This window comes from Mustelus asterias, chromosome 26 (genome assembly GCF_964213995.1).
Source record: "Mustelus asterias chromosome 26, sMusAst1.hap1.1, whole genome shotgun sequence".
Classification (NCBI taxonomy): domain Eukaryota; kingdom Metazoa; phylum Chordata; class Chondrichthyes; order Carcharhiniformes; family Triakidae; genus Mustelus; species Mustelus asterias.
In genome coordinates, this window is record NC_135826.1 from 2,952,164 (window position 1) to 2,977,528 (window position 25,365).

General features: G+C 43.9%; 1 protein-coding gene and 1 pseudogene across 1 annotated transcript in view; both read left to right on the forward strand.

The window, feature by feature from the left end:
* Positions 1 to 25,365, forward strand: part of LOC144479379 (epidermal growth factor receptor substrate 15-like 1) — a 312,517-nt gene that overhangs the window by 209,593 nt on the left and 77,559 nt on the right. The window lies entirely within an intron of this gene.
* On the forward strand, positions 16,739 to 16,942 carry LOC144479784 (U2 spliceosomal RNA; annotated as a pseudogene).

A 25,365-nucleotide genomic window follows, 5' to 3' on the forward strand; every position in this document is an offset into this window, starting at 1 on the left:
TACATGTTGCAGCCACTTTGTCTCATTGGTGGAGGGAGTGGATGTTGAAGGTGGTGGCTGGGATGTCAATCAAGCACGTTGCTTTGTTCTGGATGCTGTCGAACGTCTTGAATATTGATGGAACTGCACCCATCCAGGCAAATGAAGAGTCCTGTATCCTGTTTTGTGCCTTGTGGACAAGCTTTGGGGAGTCGGGATGTAAGTTACTGTCTGCAGAATTCCCAGCCTTTGACCTACCCTTGTAGCCACAATAGTTATATGGTTGGTCCAGTTCTGGTTAATGGTAACCCCAAGATTTCTACAGTGGGTGATTCAGCAATGAATGTCATGGGGAGATGGTTGGATTCCCTCTTTTTGGAGATGATCATTGCCTATCATTTATGTGGCACAAATATTATTTGCCACTTATCACCCCGAGCCGGAATGTTGTCCAGGTCTTACCGCATACAAGCATGAACTGCTTCAGTATCTGAGGAGTTGAGAATGGTATTGAACATTGTGCAATCATCAGCGAACATCTGCACTTTTGACTATGACAGAGGGAAGCTACTTGACGAAGCAATGAACCACTGCGTCCACGTGTTGTAGGAATACCCAGAATGCTGTTAGGGAGGGATTACCAGGATTTTGACTCAGTAACAATGAAAGAATGGTGATATAGTTCCAAATCAGGAGTGTGAGAGGTGGAAGAGAGCTCACAGGTGGTTGAAGGAGCCTCCTTTTGTGAAAGTGAAGCGTGCTGGAGTTGGGAATATTGTTTCTGTGGAAGTGAAGTATGCTGGTGTTGGGAATGGGGCATGTTTTTCAGTTTTAATTCTTTTGTGGAATGTGAACATCACTGACAAGAACAAAGAACAAAGAACAAAGAACAGTACAGCACAGGAAACAGGCCCTTCGGCCCTCCAAGCCTGTGCCGCTCCTTGGTCCAACTAGACCAATCATTTGTATCCCTCCATTCCCAGGCTGCTCATGTGACTATCCAGGTAAGTCTTAAACGATGTCAGCGTGCCTGCCTCCACCACCCTACTTGGCAGTGCATTCCAGGCCCCCACCACCCTCTGTGTAAAAAACGTCCCTCTGATGTCTGAGTTATACTTCGCCCCTCTCACCTTGAGGCCGTGACCCCTCGTGATCGTCACCTCCGACCTGGGAAAAAGCTTCCCACTGTTCACCCTATCTATACCCTTCATAATCTTGTATACCTCTATTAGATCTCCCCTCATTCTCCGTCTTTCCAAGGAGAACAACCCCAGTCTACCCAATCTCTCCTCATAGCTAAGACCCTCCATACCAGGCAACATCCTGGTAAACCTTCTCTGCACTCTCTCCAATGCCTCCACGTCCTTCTGGTAGTGCGGCGACCAGAACTGGACGCAGTACTCCAAATGTGGCCTAACCAGCGTTCTATACAGCTGCATCATCAGACTCCAGCTTTTATACTCTATACCCCGTCCTATAAAGGCAAGCATACCATATGCCTTCTTCACCACCTTCTCCACCTGTGTTGCCACCTTCAAGGATTTGTGGACTTGCACACCTAGGTCCCTCTGTGTTTCTATACTCCTGATGACTCTGCCATTTATTGTATAACTCCTCCCTACATTATTTCTTCCAAAATGCATCACTTCGCATTTATCCGGATTAAATTCCATCTGCCACCTCTCCGCCCAATTTTCCAGCCTATCTATATCCTGCTGTATTGCCCGATAATGCTCTTCGCTATCCACAATTCCAGCCATCTTCGTGTCATCCGCAAACTTGCTGATTACACCAGTTACACCTTCTTCCAAATCATTTATATATATCACAAATAGCAGAGGTCCCAGTACAGAGCCCTGCGGAACACCACTGGTCACAGACCTCCAGCCGGAAAAAGACCCTTCGACCACTACCCTCTGTCTCCTATGGCCAAGCCAGTTCTCCACCCATCTAGCCACTTCTCCTTGTATCCCAAGACCAGCAATTTATTGCCCACCCTTAGTTGGCTTTAAGGAATTGTTGGTGAGCAACCTTCTTGAACCACTGCAGTTCATCTGGTGTAGGAATACCCAGTGTAGTTAGGGGGGGGGGGGGGGTGTTGGCACTCAATGCTGCCATTATAACTCCAGGTTTGATAGAAATCATTACTTAATGCTGTTTTGTGCAGAGATGGGACGAGTCCCATGGTTTAGACACAGTTTCAGATTATCATAGCCTGTTCTTCTTAATGACCTTTGTAGCCATGTGGGAGAGGAAACATATTGAAACCTGTAGAAACAAAGCTGCAAAAAACAGAGACAGACAGTTCCAAATAACTTGCACATAATAGATAGGAAGTTCCCCGTGAAAGTTTGAACACTTAAAAGTTCGCTTAAAATGAAAAACTGTGTTCATTGGCCACTTAAAAATGATGAACCATGCCTTCAGTGCACTAAATTCATTTACAACTTGCATCAGACATACAGGTAAGTATGAAGTGGTAGTGGCTGATGAAAATAGCTTTTGGACATTGGATATTTCTTTTTGCTGTGTTAGCTGTCAATGCTGTGCGTGTGCACTTGTACTGTTTTACCTCATGACATCGTTGTGTGTGATGGAGTAGGCACCAGCCTAGAGCAGAGATGCTCATCAAACAGCTCTTAAAGACAGTAAGTAAAAGATGCGACTTCTCTGTGTTGGTGGGCTAAAGGCGAGGAATTGAGGTGGAGAGGGAGGGGAGTCTCTGATCCAGATGGTGACAGCTTAATTCTGGTTTACAACCTCCATATCCTGCCTTCAGAGCTCCAGGGCTTCTTTGAAACTGCGGCCTCCCCACAGTTTCTGGAGCTCTTCCCCATAACCCAGGCCTGTCACTGTGAACAAGCACCAGAGCTACAAACGCAGGATGTGGATGTTGTAATCTAGAATCCAGGTAAGATCCAAATAGCATTGTCCCTCCTGCAAATTAAGTTGTTGGTTTTCTGCACATGTGCAGACTGGTCTCAGCATCCATCTTTCATTGGCAGGAGACACGGTAATTTCTTCTACCCTGCAGACTATTATTAACATTGGTTATTCCATGCTGGAGTGAGGGCCATGAGTCCGAAATTGGCTGATGAGGCCCATTCAGGATTTGCAGTCTTTATGGCTTGTAGGGTATTTGTTGTCATTTAGGACATCTGGTCATCAGTTTGGGACATGGGGTGTTCCTTTCGCTACTCTTGCTTTGCTTCTTCATTTTGTCATCATTGGGTCTCAAAATGCTGGGCTCCTTCTCACAGACTCTGCTGCCATCTGGTTCAGTCCAAAGTGATGGTCTCCCAGGAGCTGATCTCAATGTTGTATTTCTGCAGGTTGGCTTTCAGCACCTCCTTGAAGCGCTTCTTCTGTCCCCCATTGGTCCATCAGCCCTGACTGAGCTGGGAGAAGAAGACCAGCTTTGGGAGCCTGATATCTGATCGATATGACCAATCCAACCAAACTGGTGGTGGATGATCAGAGCCTCGGTGCTTGTGGTTCTTCTTGTGAGAGAACACAGTGCATCTATCTTTCCACTTAATATGTAAAATCTTCCACAGGCAGCATTGATGGCATAGCTCCATGTATGTTGTTCAAATTCCAACCCCATACAGTAAGGAAGGGATCACCACTGCATAGAGTCATAGAGTTGTACAGCGCAGAAAAGGCCCATTGGCCCATTAAGTGTACACCGACAATAACTACCACTAAAGTCGGGCTAATCCCATTTTCCAGCACTTGTCCCATATCCTTGAATCTTATGAAGTTTCAAAGCTCGTCCAAATATTTTTTTAAAGATTGTAAGACTTCCAGCCTCCACTACCTTCCCAGGCAGTGCATTCTACATTCCCATCACTCTGAGTGAAAAAATGTTCTCAAATGCCCTCTGAATCTCCTGCCCCTCACCCTAAAACTATGTCCCTCATGATTGACTCCTCAACCAAGGGGAACAGCTGCTTCCTATTCACCCTGTCCATACCCCTCACAATCTTATACACCTCAATCATGTCCCGCCTCAGTCTTCTCTGCTCTAGAGAAATCAATCCAAGCCTATCCAATTTCTCTTTATAGCTCAAATGCTCCATTGATTCATAGAGTCCCACAGTGCAGAAGGAGGCCATTTGGCCCATCAAGTTTGCACCGACCACAATCTCACCCAGGTCCTATCCCTGTAACCCCATATATTTACCCTCCTAATCCCCCTGACACTAAGGGGCAATTTAGCACTGCCAATCCACCTAACCTGCACATCTTTGATCTGTTGGAAGAAACCCATGCAGACACAGGAAGAAGATGCAAATTCCACGCAGACACTCACCCGAGGCCGGAATTGAACTCGGGTCCCTGGCACTATGAGGCAGCAGTGCTAACTACTGTGTCACCATGCCGCCCCATCTCGAGCAACATCCTGGTAAATCTCCTCTGTACCTTTCCAGTGCATTCACATCCTTACTATAGTGAGGTGACCAGAACTTCACACAGTACTCCATCTGTGGCCTGTCCAATGTTCTGTACAGCTCCAACATTAGCTCCTTGCTCTTGTATTCAATGCCATGATTGATTAAAGCAAGTATCCCATATGCCTTCTTAACTGTCCTATTCATCTTCTCTGCCCCCTTCAGGAATCTGTGAATAAATACCCCAAGATCCATCTGTTCCTTTGAGCTTCTAAGTGTCCTGCCATTCATTAAATACTCCTTTGTCTTGTTACTTCTTCCAAAGTGCATCACCTCATACATATAGGGTTAAATATCATCGGCCACTGCTCTGCCCAAATGACCGACCCATCTATACTTCCTGTAACCTACAGCCTTCTTTATTGTTAACCACCCTACTTATCTTGGTGTCATCTGCAAACTTGCTTTGCATTCCCCACACATTATCATCTATATAATTTATGCATATAACAAACAATAAAGGTCGCAGCGCTGAGCGTTGTGATACGCCACTAAACACTGGCCTCTAATCACTCAAACAGCCTTCTACCACCACCCTTTGTGTCCTATCGCTAAGTTTCAAATCCATCTCACCAAGTTTCCCTGAATATCATGTGCTTCAACCTTCTCAATCAGTCTCCCACGTGGGACCTTTTCAAAGACTTTGCTAAAATCCACAAACTACATCGACTGCACTGCCCTCATCCACACATTTGGTCACATTTTTTAAAAATCTTATCAAATTTGTTAGGTATGACCTCCTGCTCACAAAGCCGTGCTGACTGTCCCTAATCATGATGTGGAGATGCTGGTGTTGGACTGGGGTAAACACAGTAAGAAGTCTAACAACACCAGGTTAAAGCCCAACAGGTTTATTTGGTAGCAAATACCATAAGCTTTCGGAGCGCTGCTCCTTTGTCAGATGGAGTGGAAATGTGCTCTCAAACAGTGTTTGAGAGCACATTTCCACTCCATCTGACGAAGGAGCAGCGCTCCGAAAGCTTATGGTATCCCTAATTAACCCATGCCTTTCCAAGTGGAGATTAATTCCCTCCTTTAGAATTTTTTCCAATAGTTTCCCTACCACTGACATGAGACTCACTGATTTGTAATTTCCTGGTTCATCTCTACCACCCTTCTTGAAAAGTGGAACTACATTAGCTGTCCTCCAGTCTGGCACTTCCCCCGTGGCCATAGAGGAATTAAAAATTTGTGTTAGAGAACCTACAATTTCCTACCTTGGCTCCGACAGCAGCCTGGGATGCAATTCATCCGGGCCAGGGGATTTGTCTATTTTTAAGCCCGTCAGTGCCTCCAATACCTCTTCATTTCCTTCATTGTGAGGTTCCTCACAATCCCTTTTCCTGAATTCTGTACCTACGTTCTCCTTTTCCTGAATGAAGACTGATGGGAAGTATTCATTTAACACCCTTTCAATGTCCTGCAGCTTTACACACAGATTGCCTGCCCCCTTGGTCTCTATTGGGCCGTACTCTTTCCCTGGTTCACCTCTTCCCCTTAATGTATTTATAAAATATCTTGGGATTCTACCTAATTTTGTTTGCAAGCCCTTTTTCGTGCCCCCTTTTTACTCTTCTAATTGCTTTCTTAAGTTCCCTCTTGCACTTCCTATATTCCTCTAGGGCCGCAGCTGAATTGCTCCCTTTGGACTTCCTAAAAGCCTTTCTCCTCTTCCTTATCCAGCCCTGAATTGTCCGAGACATCCAGGGTTCCCTGAACTTACTGCTCCTACATTTCCCCCTATAGGGAGCATATTAGACCTGTACTCTCCCCAGCTCCTTTCCTGCAAGGAGCTGTCCCCAGTCAACTTTGGCCAGATCCTGCCTTATTTTAATAAAATCTGCCTTCCCCAATCTAAAGCCATCTTTTACAGGCCATCTTTCTACCTACCCATAACAAACTTGAACCATACAGTCACTATCGCTAAAATATTCCCCACTGCCACATTGAACACTTGTCTGACTTTGTTCCACAGAACTACATCCAGCACTGCTCCATCTCTTGTTGGGCTTTCCACATATTGATACAAAAAGCTCCCCTGGATACATTTCATAAAATCCATCCCCTCTAAACCCTTAACACTATGACCATCCCAGTTTATGTTGGGGAAGTTGAAATCCCCCTAGTATGACTATCCAATTATTATTCTTACACACCTCAGTGAATTGTCTACATGTTTGCTCCTGTATTTCCTGCTGACTCTTTGGGGGCATATAATACACTCCCAGTAATGTGGCTGTCCCCTTTATATTCTTTGACCTTGAGCTTGATTTCAGTTTTAAGGTCCTGATCTTCAAACACTCACTTCCCCAGGTGGCTAAAGCCTATACCAGCAGCTTCAGGTGATGCTGAATTTCTTCATCAACGTCAGCCTCTGTGAAAAATAGTCCAAGCAATCATTATCACCTGAATTAATGTGGCTAGAGCATGTGCATTTGGAGCTTGCTGATGGAAGAGTTTAGTCTTCTAAATGTTGAATGTAATCCCCAGCTTCTTTTATGCCCCAGTAAATATGCCGATGATCCATTGGAGATTTGTTTACAACACTGTACTTAATGCAGCATCATTAGTGTTTTGGAGCTCAGTGCCCGAGGTCGGATAGTTTTAGTTTTTGATTGGAATTTACTGAGATTTTGTAGTTGACCATCCATTCAATGGGTAAGCTGCACTCTAGCAGGGAGCTTGTGTCTAATCAGATGGAGCATGTCAGCAAGGAAGATTGAAAAAAGAGTTATAATGATTACGCAACCTTGCTTGACTCCTGTCTTAACCGCAAAAGGGTCTGTAATAGATTCATTGTTAAAGATCACCACTCCCATATCATCATGAAGTAGGCGAAGGCTGATCATGAATTTTGAGGACATTCATTCTTCAGCAGAATCTTCCAGAGTGCCTCATGATTTCCAGAATCTTTACAGAAGGCCTTTGTCAAGTCAACGACCTCAATATGGAGAAGCTGATGTTAGTTGGCATGCTGTAAAAATCATGTCAGCTTTGTCTCTTCATGGTCTAAACCTTCATTGCGGTTCTTGTAATCTTTCCTGTTTTGGAAAGCAGGGAGATACCTTGTAATTTCCACAGTTGTGTTTGTCCCCTTTCTGCCAAATTATAACATCCTTGACTTCCTCTTCATTCCAAATCTTTAGGATAAGGACATTGAGCTTTAGTGTTCGTTCCTCTTCTCTGTGCCTAAAGATTTCATCAGGGATTCCATTGGTTACGTAAGGAACTTCCTCTTCCTGAAGAGGAAGTCAAGGATGTTGTAATTAGGTAGAAAGGGGACAAATACAACTGTGGAAATTACAAAGGCATCTCCCTGCTTTCCACAACAGGAAAGATTACAAGAACCTCAATGAAGGTTTAGACCATGCAGAAACAAGGCTGACATGATTTTTACAGCTTGCCAGCTAACATCAGCTTCTCCATATTGGGTTCTTTGACACTCTCTCTCTGGGATTCCATTGATTACACTGCTCTCTCTCTGGGATCGATTGGTTACACTGCTCTCTCACTCTGGGATCGATTGGTAACACTGCTCTATCCCATGGAAAGAGGGGCTCTCCAACTGGATGCTGGGTAAAATGATTCCCATTATGCATTAGCGGGAACTACTAGTTAGGTAGGAGGAATTGGGGATCGGGGGCCATGAACTTGCAGTGGGGGAATGCTCGAGTTAAGGGGAAATGGAGGCTGGAAGAGCAGAGATGGGAAAAGATGGTTTCGCTAATGCTTTCTTCCTTTGCCTGCTATTGGATCACCTCCTAGTTTTTGGAACTTCTCACACAACAGCTGGTGGTGCAAAACCTTAAGATTTCTCAATTATAGGGAAGCTAATAATGTGGTCAGAATATCATATGATCAAATGCTCAGCAAGTCTCCAATAGAGTTTACAGCCTTACTCTAGGGTGTCCCGGATAATAAGTTCCTAACACCCCCTTATCCATTCCCCGGCACTTCAAATGTTAGCAGCTGCAGCACAGTGAGTGGAGAGAGTCCAGTATACAAATGGTGTCTTTAGATTTGTAATCACTTTTATATTACATTGTTATCCCTCACAGGCATGCTCCTTATGTGGGAGGTGTAGTGTGAATTGCTTTGAAATCTGATTGAATGTGCAGCACACACACACATGTATCAACTTGCATGGCATCTTCCAGGCATTTCTTCCTTACTGCATCTCTTTGCCCCATACGGATCAGATCCCAGGGTGAGGACATTCCTCCTTCAATGTGAAATGACCCTGGGGTGGCAATGAACTGACAAATACAATAAACATCATGCTGGCAGGGCTCCAGATTGAGGCACGATACCAGGTGAGAGCAAACGAAAAGAGGGAACACTGCAAGGAGATGCAGGCATTCTGGGCCATTCGCCTCTCTGTTTTACACCACACGCAGTGACTATTTTGAAAATAAGGATAGCTGGTGCAAGTTCTTTTTTTGTTCCTAATATGTCGATTTCATTGTATTCTTAACAGTCAGTGAAGCATTCAAACCAAGGGCCACAGGAGAAAGAAGTGTTTGCTGAACCTGTTGCATACTCACTCACTTTGAGATCTGTTTGGGAAAGTACCCAATAAATATTGCAGATTTCATTTGAGTCAGAGTGCAGAGTTATGCATCTTTCTCATCAACATGGTCTCCTCTAGCCTGTGCACATGTGATCTGTAGAATGTTTTAGTTTTTTTTCTATTTGAAACAAGTATGGCAATGCCAATTTTGCCTTCAGTCCTGTCATTGTGTATCAAAATTCCTCAATCTGAAATGTATGAAATTGCAAAGGAATATTATTGTTCATCCCTTTGCAGTGAGATGATTGTCTTCCGTGTGTCCGAAGATGGCTGATGAGGCCGATTCAGGATCTTCAGACTTTATGGCACTAAGGGCACTTGTTGTGGTGTGGGATGTCTGGTTGTGTTATCAGTTCCAGTCATGGTGGGTTCTTTTTGCCGCACTCACTTTTCCTTTTCATTTTGTCATCATTGGGTCTCAAAATGCTAGGATCCTTCCCACATAGGCTTGCTGATATACAATATGACATTCACTTAGAGTGAAACCATACTGAGAAAGTACAATCATACCAAAAAATAATTAAATGTTCTAAAAATCCAGTCATTTGCAAAAAAAAAACCCTGATACAGCGATAAGAATGTAGTTGCAGAGAATGCAAACAGATTCAGCAAATAAAATGCAATGGGCCATTACAAAAAAGGTTGTGCCATGCATTGCCAAGCAAATACTTGATTTGCTTAAATTCAATGCTTCAAGCAGCAGCTGATTTATTTTCTTTAGTAACTTAACACAAGACTGAAAGCCTGAATGTGTAGGTCACAAAATCCAAACTACTAGTTGGACCAATGAGCGGCACAGGCTTGGAGGGCCGAAGGGCCTGTTTCCTGGGCTGTACTGTTCTTTGTTCTTTGTACTTGCCTTGTTTGTTTCATTTTTAGATTGCTTTCAGAAAAGTTTATTTTGCGATTTATATATGAGTAATTTGAGACATGACGTTCAGTTGGAAGGGGCTGGCATCTTTGGGCCAATGCTTTCCAAAGTTCTCCAACACTTTGGGGTCTATTTTGTGTCAAATCTGGATTTCTAGTAGACCAGTTGATAGAGATTGATATTTTGACCAATCATGGCAATCACTTAATTATCATTCTTATTAAATTTTCCCCTTCAGTTTTTAATAATACAGTAAATTCCAAAGCAATAACCTCAAAACTTGACACTGATTTGAAAATGGCTTTGTGGGCGGTGCAGTTGGAGTGTCACAGAATGAAGCCAGCGCTGGTTAGGGGTTGCTATAATGTGGAGTGCAGTACTGGATGAGGGCCTAAGAGAAGTGAATGCAAATTGGAAGGAACTTGGGATGTCCAAGTGCGAATGGTTTGCAGCTGTTGAAGGCAGCCTGAAGACTTGGACCAAATGAATGAAGAAAGGATATTTTATGAAAGTACAAAGGCGAAACTTGACCAAAATATACAGAAATAACCAGTTAATCGTCCCCCGATAGTTCATGTCCTAAAGTGGCCAGAAGTATTCTCGAGTGGATTGCTGGTGTTGGTACGCAACCATTGTCTGAGTCCACTTTATTGGAATATATTTAGGGCAGTTCTCACATGCAGCACACACCCTTGAGCAACTCTGGGAGCCAAATTGTAATTTAGTGTAATTACAAGCAGAAATACATTTTCCAAAGTACACAAGTGTTGTCTATTACAAGTTGTAATAATACAAATTACAAATGTAATTTGTACATTAGGTCTTGATTGGTAAAAGCAGCTTTCTATGCCAGATGCAGGAGACTGCAATCTTGGAACAAATGATCCATTGTAGGAATTTCATTCAAATTAGTTACAAATTCTTGCTAAGTTCGAGTGTTTATCATTTTTATTTCTTTTCCCCCTTTTGTAATGGGAGTGATCTTATCAAGTCCCCACTTATTTCAGACTGAGGGTTGAGTGATGCCGTGTGGTTGCAGATGCTGCCTGGATCAGGCGGTTAATTTTACATTTCTCGTAATAGATGAGGATGCGCTTTCTGCGGTCCAGACCAGAGTGTGTGTCTGCTTACACTGAACTGCACTAATCATGGGTGTGTCTTTATCCGTTACTTTTGTTAACTTTTGGCCTGCTAACAGTTTTGTGTTGCTAGAGTTGCAATACATTTCTGCATTTTTTGTGCATTTGGTTTCTTTGGGTCCACTGGAACTGGGCTGAAGCACGAGCTTCATCTGGGTTATATTAGAACGAAGATGGTGATAACAAGAAAATACCCATGCATGTTCCCAAACTTCCAGACTGGATGTCAGTAATCTACCACATCAAGGGGTTTATTTGGAAAGCAGTCATCCTACTGCACTAGCAGTCTAGAGGTCCGGCCATAAGCTAAGAGAAAAGTGAATCAGTAAAAGCTGTGAAATAGTCAGATTATTGTATTAAAATATCCTACTAGTTTGCTGATGTACTTTAGGAAGCTTACAGTCCTTATCCAGTCTGGCCTACATGTGATTCCAGTCCACAAGAGTGTTGTTACCTTTAACTGTCCGCTTGATGTGACCCAGCAAACCAGTCAGTGGTGTCAAATAGCTGCTCCTCAATTCAAGAAGAAGGCGCGCCATTTTCTCAGAGTAGCTCGGATCGGGCAATGAATGCTGACTTGCCAAAGGTGCACATATCCTGAAATTGAAAATAAAGTAACTTTCCCTGAACGGTATTCACAAAGCTGATTCCTCAGCCACTAACTATACTCCTTATGCACTTATGACCATGTGGCCAAATTCCCCTCCAGCTCCATTTTCAAGTTTGCTGATGACACCACCATAGTGGGTCAGATCTCAAACAATGATGAGACAGAGTACAGAAATGAGATAGAGAATCTTGGTGAACTGGTGTGATAAAAATAATCTCTCCCTCAATATTAGTAAGATGAAGGAGATAGTCAGGAAGCATAGTGGAGGACATGCTCTCGTCTACATCAATGGGGATGAAGTGGAAATGGTCGAGAGCTTCAAGTTTTTAGGTGTCCAAATCACCAGCAACCTGTCCTGGTCCCTCCACGCTGATGCTGTAGTTAAGAAAGCTCACCAACGCCTCTACCTTCGCAGGAGGCTAAGGAAATTTGTCATGTCAGCTACGACTCACCAACTTTTACAGATGCACCATAGAAAGCATTCTTTCTGGTTGTATCTAACTTGGTATGGCTCCTGCAAGACCGCAAGAAACTACAAAGGGCCGTGAATGATGCACAGTCCATCACGCAAACCAGCCTCCCATCCATTGACTCTGACTCCACTTCCCTCTGCCTCGGAAAAGCAGTCAGCATAATTAAGGACTCCACGCACCGCGGACATTCTCTCTTCCACCTCCTTCCGTCGGGAAAAAAAATACAAAAGTCTGAGGTTACGTGCCAACCAACTCTTCCCTGCTGCCATCAGACTTTTGAATGGACGTACCTTATATTAAGTTGAAGTTTCTCTACACGCTACCTATGACTGTATCGTTACATTCTGCCCCCTCCTTTCCTTCCCTGTGAATGGTATGCTTTGTATAACGTGCAAGAAACAATACTTTTCACTGTATACTAATACATGTGACAATAAATCAAATCAAACCTGCCCGCTCGCTGGCTATGTGGGTGCATGATGGCCAAGTGGGGGTGGCGGGGGGGGGGGGGGGAGCAGCTGTGCATCTGTCATGCTTGGCAACCCATTTGAATTTCCAAACTAAGCGATTAAAAACTCTGTGTTTCTGTTTGATGACGACGAAGTGTGTACCTGGTCCCTGTAGCAGCACATGTCACTTTTCTGAGTCAAGTGAGGTTTAGGTTTAGCAGAACAAGGATTTGGAGACCTTAAGTATAGAATCATAGAAACCCTACAGTACAGAAAGAGGCCATTCGACCCATCGAGTCTGCACCGACCACAATCCCACCCAGGCCCTACCCCCATATCCCTACATATTTTACCCGCTAATCCCTCTAATCTACGCATCCCAGGACACTAAGGAGCAATTTTAGCATGGCCAATCAACCTAACCCGCACATCTTTGGACTGTGGGAGGAAACCGGAGCACCCAGAGGAAACCCACGCAGACACGAGGAGAATGTGCAAACTCCACACAGACAGTGACCCAAGCCGGGAATTGAACCCAGGTCCCTGGAGCTGTGAAGCAGCAGTGCTAACCACTGTGCCACCGTGCCGCCATGGGCTTTGCTGACTCGAGCTGCACAGATTCCCAGAGCAGAATACAGTCACTACCTTTCCAACTTTGAATCCCCAACTCATTTGGGTATTCAGTCTGCAAGGTTATTCAGAACTTACTGGGAAGAATCTGAGTCCTCAGTGATTTTGGCTGTCTGCACAGTGAAATAGCCACTGTTCCTTTGAGTGCCAGCATAAAAGTAGCATTGGCATCTCCACTTCAATTGATGTTTTTGCAGGTTTATTTGTCACATGGTGCTTGCAATTACCTTTATTGCTTTTGGCATACTGCCCATGCAAATGGTATTTCCTGTGGCAACTAAGACATAGAAATTTCCGTGGTTTTGGCCACACATTAAAGTGATCTTTAAGGTTTTAGAATTCTTAACCGCGTTTTAACAACCTGCTGAGTTTTAGCTGGTTGGGTATTGAAGTTTTGTTTTCTACGTTACATTTTTTTTAGATTGTGGTAACATGGCTGCTGAGTCAAAAACCTTAAAGAATCCCATTTGAACACAGCCAAAATAACCACTGAAATATTCCGTGGTCACTTTATATTCCAGTACCATAGGAAATACTATCTGCATGGACAAATGTGCCAGCAACAATAAAGATAATCAAGGCACCAGATGCTGGCTGAGGGAGAGCTGTATAAACACCAGGTGAATTACTTTAAAAATTTGACAAACTTCAACAAACAAGAAAAAATGGTATTGGTCTCGAGATGGTCCAGAATTTCAGGTCCTTGTAACAAACTACTTAAAGAGGATCTGGCTCTTTAAGCATGAAGTGCAAGTATTGCAGCTATGTTAATGATGTTATTTAGAGCAGTGGTTCTCAAATCTTTTTGTCCCTGGACTACTTAGACAGAACAAAAGACCCTGCGACCACCTATCAGCTCTACCCCATCTACTTTTGGCTGCCACCGCAAAAACATTTCATCAAATTTAATGGGAATAATGGGTGCTTTTGATCAGACACCAATTAACTGATGTCAGATTCTATGCTGAAGGACATCCATCTCATGTCAGATCCCATTTTCAGCTAATTCCTCCACTTTGTTTTTAACCCACAAGTGCTGAAAATCCAATCTCTCAGTTCCATGTTGTAACAATTTCAAAAATCTTGCTTATAAAACTACATGATTGTTGCTTGTGCTTGCAACGATTAGTGCCATACACTCGGGGTCAGACTGGTTGTGTGATGTTACGCGTGGAGGATAAGGGTGCTTGCCTGATCTCTTGTATGGTCTCCACGGATCACACTTTGAGAACCACAGCTTTAGAGTAACTGACACTTTGTTGTGCATACCAGTCAAATCCTGCAGCAGTCACAATGCTGTGTTGCTCTGACCTGTTAAATTATATTGTGGGGGGAATTGATGTGGTAACTCCAGCCACCGTGTTGGATATAAACAGGCCAAATGAAATAACGGCCTACATTCATGTAATACCTACAATGACCAGATTTGCTTCACTGTTTTATGAGGAAAAGTACAACACCGAATCAAAGGAAAAGATTAGGCATGTCCAGAAACTTGATTAAAGATTTAGATTTTAAGGAGGGTCATAAAAGAAAGAGGGAACTAAAGAGATTTAGGGAGAGAATCCAAATGATTTGTACCTAGGCAGCTGAAGACACAATTACCAGTGAGGTGAAGGGGAGGGGAATATCCAGAAGGCTGGAGTCGAGAGAAATTGCGATGTAGGATAATATGGTGCAGAAGGAGCCATTTGGCCCATCGTGTCTGTACCAGCTCTCCAAATGAGTGATGCACTTCATGCTTTTCTCCCACCTTCTCCCCTTAACCCTGCGCCCACTTTTCAGATAACAATCTTGTTCCCTTTTGAATGTTTTGATTTGAACCTGTCTCCACCACACTCTCAGGCACTGCATTCCAGAGCACTTGCTGCATGAAAAGTTTTTTCTCAGATCACTTTTGCTTCTTTTGTTAATTTCTTCATATCTGTGCCCTCTCTTATGTGCATGCTGCCTCTTACTGATGTATTGACTGCTCCAATCTGCTACACAGATCCTCACAATAGCCTGACCATTTCTAATGCCACTTGTCATTGAGGAGTAGGTGAATGGCCTATCCAATGTTGTCCCACAAGACCTCCAAAAATTGGCTGGTGATAGACATATATGTGCCGTTTAATTTCCATGCCTCCTGCCAGTGGGGTGATCAGCAAGCAGGATTTGCTATGTTCTCTTATTTGATATAACTCTACTTTTGTTGTGCTGGCCTGAAGCCCTTCATATCTGTTGAGAAGTATGATTGAAGGTTATAGAAATATTAATCCCACTTACATTGTTTTTAAGAAAGGGAGGTGAAAAACCTTGGTGTTCCTTAATGGTCACTTGTAATGTTTGGGTGAGGAAAGTCCATCGTATGAAGATGCTGTTGCCTCATGAGTGAAAATTATATTTTGGTGTTGCAGGCTTTTCTCACTGAAATATTATGTTTAACTAACTATTGGGGCAGAAGTTTACTGCCTTTGTCCCTTAGGTTCCCAAGCAGGGCAGGCACGATTTTTGCTTATGTCATTATTCACACCTCTTTGAGCCAGGAAATGGTGTATAAGTTCACTATTGGTTGACTCATCATTGCTTCCACTTGAGACGGGGTGCTTGCTGACTAAAAGAACCTACTTTGACCTAACATCGCCCACCATGTTCTTGTGCTTTCCTTGTGTCTCTCAAATGTACTTTCAGGTGCCAGGTGGATTGAAGGCCTCATTTTTCATTTGGCAAGATCAATATTTATTGTCCATCCCTAATTGCCCTCGAGAAAGTGGTGGTGAGTTGCCTTCTTAAACTGCTAAAATCCATGTCCTATAGGAAGATCCACAGTGCTGTTAGGGAGAGAATTCTAGGATTTTAACTAGGCGATCTTGAAGGAGCATGGTTGTGTTTCCAAGTTGGAATGCTGTGTGTCTTGGAGGAGAACTTGCAGGTGGTGATATTCCCATACACCTACTTCCCTTGTCCTTCTTGGTGGTATAGGTCTCAGGTTGGAAGAAGCCTTGGTGACTAGCTGCAGTGCACCTTGTAGGTAGCAATATTTATGTTCATATACATTAAAGGCATTTAATGTAATAAAATGTCTCCAGATGCTTCACAGGAGGGTTATCACGCAAAATTAGATACTCAGCCATATAATGTGATGTTAAAGCAGATGGCCAAAAGTTTGTTCAAAAAGGCAGGTTTTAAGGATCATCCTAAAGGAACAGAAAAGGCTAGAAATCCGAGAGATTCAGAGAAGGAATCCCAAGACTTCAGACCTAGATAGCTGAAGGTACTGCCACCAGCTAAAATCAGAGATGCTTAATAATCCAAAATTAGGTGCCTTGGCGGGTCGTGGGGCGAGAGCTAATTACAGAAATAGGTAGGGGTGAGGTGATGGAGGGTTCTGTAAACAAGAATTAAAAATTTAAAGTCAAGGTTTTCCTTGATCAAGAAACAATGTAGGTCGGTGCATACAGGGTGGAAGGTGAACGGGACTTTGTTGTGAGTAAGGACACAATGGCACAGTTTTGGATAGTTCACGCTGCAGCCACTGTGCAGTGGTGATGGAGGGAGTGAATGTTTAAAGTGGTGCTGATATCGCTTCTCGGCCTTTTGGCTAAGATCAAGTGTAGTATGGATTGGATGCTGCACTTGGTTGAGGTCATTGGGTTACATTGAAGCTTCATATGTTTCATATGAAGCAATTTTTAAAAGCGGCATCTCGGCCTTTTGGCTAAGATGCAAATGAGCTCGAGTGTTGTGAGGAGGTGTTGCTTTGCTCCTCCAATCAGCTAGGCTCATGTAGATCAGCCCCAGGACAGGGCAATTTGGTCGCTTGCCCTGTCTTGTCAGCCTGGATCGGAAATGTCTCAACATGTTGAGACTCTGAATTGGATTTGATTTGATTGAATTGGAAAAGTATAAAAAAAAAACTGGCAGCTTTGATCTAGATGATGTTGAACTTGATTACCATTGCACCTATCCAGGCCAGTGAGGAGTATTCCATTGTACTCCTGCTTTGTACATGGTGAAAAGGTTTGGGGGAGTGAGAAGGTGAGTCACTCACTGCAAAATTCCCAACCTTTGACCTGCTCATGGATGATCCAGTTCAGTTTCTGGGCAATAGTGATGCCTCAGAATATTGATGTAGTGGGATTTGATGATGAAGTGCCATTAAAAGCCGAGGGAGATAGTTAGATTCTCTCTTGTTGGAGATGGTTATTGCCCAGTATGTTTGTGGAGCGAATGTTATTTGCCATTTATCAGCCCAACCCTGAATCTTGTCCAGGTCTTGCTGAATGCAGGCATTATCTCAGGAGTTGAGAGTGAAACTGTTTACTATACAATCATCAGCAAACATCACAACTTCCAACCTTATGAAAAAAAAGTAATTGATGAAGCAGCTGAATGTTGGGTCTAAGACTCTACCTTAGGACCTCTGTAATGATGTCCTGGGACCTGTAACAATCACAATCATCTTCCTTTGTGCTGGGTATGACTCCAGCCAGTGGACAGTTCCTTCCTGCTTCCCATTGACTTTAATTTAACCAGAGTTTTTGATGCCACTTGATCAGATATTGCCTTGCATCAAGTGCAGTCACTCTCACCTCATCTCTGAAATTCAACTCTTTTGCCATATTTAGATCAAGGCTGCGATGAGGTCTGGTAGAACCCAAATTGGTGAGCAGGTTATTGATGAATAAATGCCACTTGCTAGTACTCTTGACAACCCTTTCCATCACTTTGCTGATGATTGAATGTAGACTAATGGGGCTGTAATTGGTCGGAATGGATTTGCCTTGCCTTTTTTAATACCTTGGCAATTCTCTGTTTTGTCTGTTAAATTCCAGTGTACAGCTGTATTGGAACAGTAAAGGCATGGGTAGTTCTAGAGCAGAAATCTTGAGTATATCTAGAATATTTTCTGAGCCCATAGCCTTTTAAGTATCCAGTTTTCTCAGCCTTTTCAAGAAATCACGTGGAGGGAATCAAGTTGGCTGATGACTGGCTCCTGTGGCTGCGAATGTTTCAGCCTTGCTTTCTGCATATGCGTGCTGGACTTAGGCATCATTGAGAATGGAGATGTTCATGGAATCACCATCTCCTGTTAATGTTCAATACCATTAATGAATGGATGTGGCAGGACTGCTGAATTTTGATCTGATCCATTGGTTATGAGATTTGTTGGCTCTATAGCAGAGCTGGGAAAAATTCGGCCTGCGAGAGCTTTCAATCCAGCTCACTGCTGCAGGAGGGAATGCACACAACGAGATGCGCACCTGTTCCTGGTGCCTCGCTAATTGGTGTCTCCGAGCTGTCTCATAGCACCACTTAGTCTTCTTGTCTGGGCCCAAACCACCTTTTGCAATTATTTTCTCTATGATTCACTTTATTGCAGCTATAGTATAGTATTCTTCTGTAACCGACAGAGCAGCTTTATCACTGATTCCTAAGGAGAAAATGTTGCTGTTTTGAGGAGTTTTGGGTCATAGTGAGACTCAACAGCTGAGTCAATATCGCGACAAGTGGTGATGCCAGATTCAGTTTATACATTGGTTTACCATTAAACCATTTTTAAAAGAACTGCCATAGCGTCTTAACTTTATTTCATTCTTGAGACATCAATTATCTTCTTAGCAGAGCAACATTTAGTCGGTCAGCCATTATGGTTAATCATTCTGTGTACATCCACAGCATTGAAAATATGCACAAATTCATTGCATATGTTAACATTTCCAAACGATGGTCGAACTATCAAACAACATAAGCAGCTAGCTTCTCAATTAGCAGTGCTGCTAACTAAGGAAACCAGCCAACTCTTGATGAGACTGGATGGTTTTGAGAATTTAATGTAGTGTAACAGGAAACAAAGAAACTATTCTTTAGTTATATGTATCTAAAACCAATTTTAAACGCAAGCTTGAGCTATTGGAAGTCATATAAATGTTTTCTATTTGGTGTTAAACAAGAACTTTGATTCAGCCATCATGGTTAAGGAAAAGGAACAGAAAGTAAAGGGAAGAAAATGTTAGGGCCAAATTTATGATACCAAGACGGGTAGTTCAAGTTTGAAAATTACCCAACCTGGCAGACCTACTTGAAAGGCCTCTTGAGGACCAATTTTTGCTTTAGGGAATCGGGGGGAGAGAATCGGGCTCACTGACCCCAGAAGCAGTTCCTAGGCGGTCATGGGACCAGGCGAACATTGAGGTGAACTGGTTAGAATGTCTGCCTCAGTTCTCTGTGACTTTGTCCCAGTTGTCTTAGAAGCTGTCATCCACTCTAGTCTTCATTCTTCACACTCCCTTACAACTACTCATACCTCTATAACTTCCATGTCAACTCCTATCACCAACCAACCCATGCCCCTTCATACCCCCATTGCCTTCTCTATTGTCACTTACCAAAAGAGCTGGCAGACTTCAGGAGATGTGGAGATGAAAAGAATATAAACTTTTAACAACCTAAAACAGCTGTCACTCATAAGCACTTGATAGTTAAAAATGCCCCATTCATGAAACTCACTCAAAGCTTTGAAATCTGCTCATGTGGTTACCATAGAACCATAGAAAATTACAGCTCAGAAACAGGCCTTTCTTGTCTGTGCCGAACCATTTTTTGCCCAATCCCACTGACCTGCACTTGGACCATATCCCTCCACACCCCTCTCATCCATGAACCCGTCCAAGTTTTTCTTAAATGTTAAAAGTGCATTTATCACTTTATCCGGCAGCTCATTCCACACTCCCACCACTCTCTGCGTGAAGAAGCCCCCCCTAATATTCCCTTTAAACTTTTCTCCTTTCACCCTTAACCCATGCTCTCTGGTTTTTTTTCTCCCTTAGCCTCAGTGGAAAAAGCCTGCTTGCATTCACTCTATCTATACCCATCAAAATCTTATACACCTCTATCAAATCTCCCCTCAATCTTCTATGCTCCAGGGAATAAAGTCCCACCGTATTCAATCTCTCTCTGTAACTCAGCTTCTCAAGTCCCGGCAACATCCTTGTGAACCTTCTCTGCTCTCTTTCAACCTTATTTACATCCTTCCTGTAACTAGGTGACCAAAACTGTACACAATACTCTAAATTCGGCCTCACCAATGCCTTATATAACCTTACCATAACACTCCAACTTTTATACTCGATACTCCGATTTATAAAGGCCAATGTACCAAAGGCACTCTTTATGACCCTATCCACCTGTGACGTCACTTTTAGGGAATTCTGTACCTGTATTCCCAGATCCCTCTGTTCAACTGCACTCTTCAGAGTCCTACCATTTACCCTGTACGTTCTACTTTGGTTTGTCCTTCCAAAGTGCAATATCTCACACTTGTCTGCGTTAAACTCCATATGTCATTTTTCAGTCCATTTTTCTAGTTGGTCCAAATCCCTCTGCAAGCTTTGAAAACCTTCCTCACTGTCCACTACACCTCCAATCTTTGTATCATTGCTGATCCAATTTACCACATTATCATCCAGATCATTGATATAGATGATAAACAACAATGGACCCAACACCGATCCCTGCGGCACACCACTAGTCACAGGCCTCCACTCAGAGAAGCAACCCTCCACAACCACTCTCTGGCTTCTTCCATTGATGTGAAGATGCCGGCGTTGGACTGGGGTAAACACAGTAAGAAGTCTCACAACACCAGGTCAAAGTCCAACAGGTTTATTTGGTAGCAAATACCATAAGCTTTCAGAGCACTGCTCCTTCGTCAGATGAAGTGGAAATGTGCTCTCAAACTGTGCACAGACATAGAAATCAAGTTACAGAATACTAATTAGAATGCGAATCTCTACAGCCAGCCAGGTCTTAAAGGTACAGACAATGTGGGTGGAGGGAGCATTCAACACAGGTTAAAGAGATGTATGTGTATTGTCTCCAGACAGAACAGCTAGTGAGATTCTACAAGCCCAGGAGGCAAGCTGTGGGGGTTACTGATAATGTGACATAAATCCAACATCCCGGTTTAGGCCGTCCTCATGTGTGCGGAACTTGGCTATCAGTTTCTGCTCAGCGACTCTGCGCTGTCGTGTGTCGTGAAGGCCGCCTTGGAGAACGCTTACCTGAAGATCCAAGGCTGAATGCCCGTGACTGCTGAAGTGCTCCCCCACAGGAAGAGAACAGTCTTGCCTGGTGATTGTCGAGCGGTGTTCATTCATCCGTTGTCGTAGCGTCTGCATGGTTTCCCCAATGTACCATGCCTCGGGACATCCTTTCCTGCAGCGTATCAGGTAGACAACGTTGGCCGAGTTGCAAGAGTATGTACCGTGTACCTGGTAGATGGTGTTCTCACGTGAGATGATGGCATCCGTGTTCATGATCCGGCACGTCTTGCAGAGGTTGCTGTGGCAGGGTTGTGTGGTGTCGTGGTCACTGTTCTCCTGAAGGCTGGGTAGTTTGCTGCGGACAATGGTCTGTTTGAGGTTGTGCGGTTGTTTGAAGGCAAGAAGTGGGGGTGTGGGGATGGCCTTGGCGAGATGTTCGTCTTCATCAATGACATGTTGAAGGCTCCGGAGGAGATGCCGTAGCTTCTCCGCTCCGGGGAAGTACTGGACGACGAAGGGTACTCTGTCTACCGTGTCCCGTGTTTGTCTTCTGAGGAGGTCGGTGCGGTTTTTCACTGTGGCGCTTCGGAACTGTTGATCGATGAGTCGAGCGCCATATCCTGTTCTTATGAGGGCATCTTTCAGCGTCTGGAGGTGTCTGTTGCGATCCTCCTCATCCGAGCAGATCCTGTGTATTCGGAGGGCTTGTCCGTAGGGGATGGCTTCTTTTACGTGTTTAGGATGGAAGCTGGATAAGTGGAGCATCATGACCGTGGGCTTGCGGTACAGTGAGGTGCTGAGGTGACCGTCCTTAATGGAGATGCGTGTGTCCAAGAATGCAACCGATTCCGGAGAGTAGGCCATGGTGAGTCTGATGGTGGGATGGAACTTGTTGATGTCATCATAAAGTTGTTTCAGTGATTGCTCACCATGACTCCAGGAAGAAAATGTCATCGATGTATGTAGTGTATAGCATCGGTTGAAGGTCCCGTGCGGTGAGAAGTCTTGTTCGAACCTGTGCATGAAGATGTTGGCATATTGAGGTGCGAGTTCCGTGTGTCTGGATGAAGAACTGGTTGTTGAAGGTGAAGATATTGTGGTCCAGGATGAAGCGAATGAGTTGTAAAATTGCATTTGGAAACTGGCAGTTGACGGCATTGAGTACTGAGGCCGTTGCAGCAATGCCATCATCGTAGGGGATGCTGGTGTAGAGTGCCGAGACATCCATTGTGACGAGGAGTGCTCCTGGTTCAACTGCTCCATGTGTGTTGAGTTTCTGTAGGAAGTCCGTAGTGTCGCGACAAAAGCTGGGGGTTCTTTGTACAATGGGTTTCAAGATGCCCTCGACATAGCCGGAGAGGTTCTCGCACAGGGTTCCATTTCCTGAAACGTTGGGACGGCCGGGTGTGTTTGCCTTGTATATTTTTGGGAGGCAGTAGAGATCTCCAACGCGTGGAGTACGTGGGATGAGAGCACGGAGGGTGTTTTGAAGTTCCAGATCAAAGGTTTTGATCAGAGTGTTGAGTTGACGGGTGTGTTCTTTGGTCGGATCTGTGGGTAACTGTCTGTAGTGTTCCTCGTTGTTCAGTTGTCGGTACACTTCTTTGCAGTAATCCGTTCTGTTCAGTATGACGATGGCCCCTCCTTTGCTGGTTTGATGACAGTGTTGCGGTTGGTCTTGAGAGCGTGGATGGCATTGTGTTGTGCTTGGGTGGTGTTCTGTGCTGTCTTGTGAGTGCGGCTTGTGAGTTGTCTACCTGATACGCTGCAGGAAAGGATGTCCCGAGGCATGGTACATTGGGGAAACCATGCAGACGCTACGACAACGGATGAATGAACACCGCTCGACAATCACCAGGCAAGACTGTTCTCTTCCTGTGGGGGAGCACTTCAGCAGTCACGGGCATTCAGCCTTGGATCTTCAGGTAAGCGTTCTCCAAGGCGGCCTTCACGACACACGACAGCGCAGAGTCACTGAGCAGAAACTGATAGCCAAGTTCCGCACACATGAGGACGGCCTAAACCGGGATGTTGGATTTATGTCACATTATCAGTAACCCCCACAGCTTGCCTCCTGGGCTTGTAGAATCTCACTAGCTGTTCTGTCTGGAGACAATACACATCTCTTTAACCTGTGTTGAATGCTCCCTCCACCCACATTGTCTGTACCTTTAAGACCTGGCTGGCTGTAGAGATTCGCATTCTAATTAGTATTCTGTAACTTGATTTCTATGTCTGTGCACAGTTTGAGAGCGCATTTCCACTCCATCTGACGAAGGAGCAGTGCTCCGAAAGCTTATGGTATTTGCTACCAAATAAACCTGTTGGACTTTAACCTGGTGTTGTGAGACTTCTTACTGTGTTCTTCCATTGAGCCAGTGTCTAATCCAATTTACTACCTCCCCATGTATACCCAGCGACTGAACCTTCCTAACTAACCTCCCATGAGGGACCTTGTCAAAGGCCTTGCTGAAATCCAGGTAGACAACATCCACCGCCTTTCCTTCATCCACTTTCCTGGTAACCGCCTCGAAAAACTCTAATAGATTGGTCAAACATGACCTACCACGCACAAAGCCATGTTGACTCTCCCTAATAAGCCCCTGTCTATCCAAATATTTGTAGATCCTATCCCTTATCACACCTTCCAATAACTTGCCCACCACCGATGTCAAACTTACTGGCCTATAATTTCCCGGATTTCTTTTGCAACCTTTTTTAAACAACGGAACAATATGAGCCACCCTCCAATCATCCGGCACCTCCCCCGTGAATACTGACATTTTAAATATGTCTGCCAGGGCCCCTGCAAGTTCAACACTAGCTTCCCTTTAGGTCCGTGGGAATACCCTGTCCGGTCCTGGAGATTTATCCACTCTGATTTGCCTCAAGACAGCAAGCACCTCCTCCCCTTTAATCTGTAAAGGTTCCATGACCTCCCTACCTGTTTGCCCTATTTCCGTAGACTCCATGCCCGTTTCCTCAGTTAATACGGATGCAAAAAAACCATTTAGTATCTCCCCCATTTCTTTTGGTTCCATACACAGTCTACCACTCTGGTCTTCAAGAGGACCAATTTTATCCCTCACTATCCTTTTGCTCCTAACATACCTATAGAAGCTCTTTGGATTTTCCTTCACTCTGTCTGCCAAAGCAACCTCATGTCTTCTTTTAGTCCTCCTGATTTCCCTTTCCTGGTTAATCTGTAATTTAAAAAAACACACTTCTAGTCAGTAGTCATATTAAAGACACATAATATTTTAATAGCCTCTTTAAACTGTCAGTTAAACTGCAAACTCAGAACCCCTTGCTGAGGTGAGTGCTTTGTAACTTTTGAAACTCACCCAAGCATTCTTACTGACATATTACCAGCCCTTGAGAAATATCAACAAAGAACTCTATTGAAATTGTGGAAGAGGTAGCCATGTTTTTTTTTCTAACTACAGTAGATGGCCTGTCAGTCAAAGCAGTCCAGCAGATAGCTTTTTAACTTTTACAGCTTAAGCATATTTTATTTTCCAAGTTTTAAAGAGCAGAGGATTTAAAAAAACTCCAGATCATGGCACTTAACAGACCTTATCTGCCATTCAAGAGTGTCTACGTCTACTCCATCAATTTGTGACTTCCACACTGTAGGTTAAGGCCCTTGTAACAGCTAAAATGGGATCTGTTTGAACGCAGCACTAACTTCAAATGGCCCTGCTTGCTTTGGGTTTACCATCTGAGAGAATCAATTTTGCCCCCTTCCCTCTGCCGGCCAGAATTAGATCTGTCGGAAATGGGAGTGGGTCTTCAGAATCCTGGTCCAGCCCACTAGTTTTAAAGATTCACAGAATGCTCCCGACTTGGTGAAAATCTAGTCTTAAACTCTCATAAGTGACAAAAGGGAAGGCTACAAAGTCTGAGTGAGAAGCAAAGTTGAATCCAGTTCAAAGTGAAGGAAACTTATACGGAAGGCAACTTAAGTAAAAGAAGAAAGCTTTGCAACTGATTAACGTAGCCATAGGAAAAGAGTTAACGTAAATTCAATGTTTTGCGGTACATTTAACAATGTACGGGATAAGGGATATAAATTTAAACATATTCGCAGATTTCCTATAGTGTTGTCTGGGACTGAGCAGAAGACTGAGCTACATGTGTAGTAGGATATCTAGTGGGAGAGA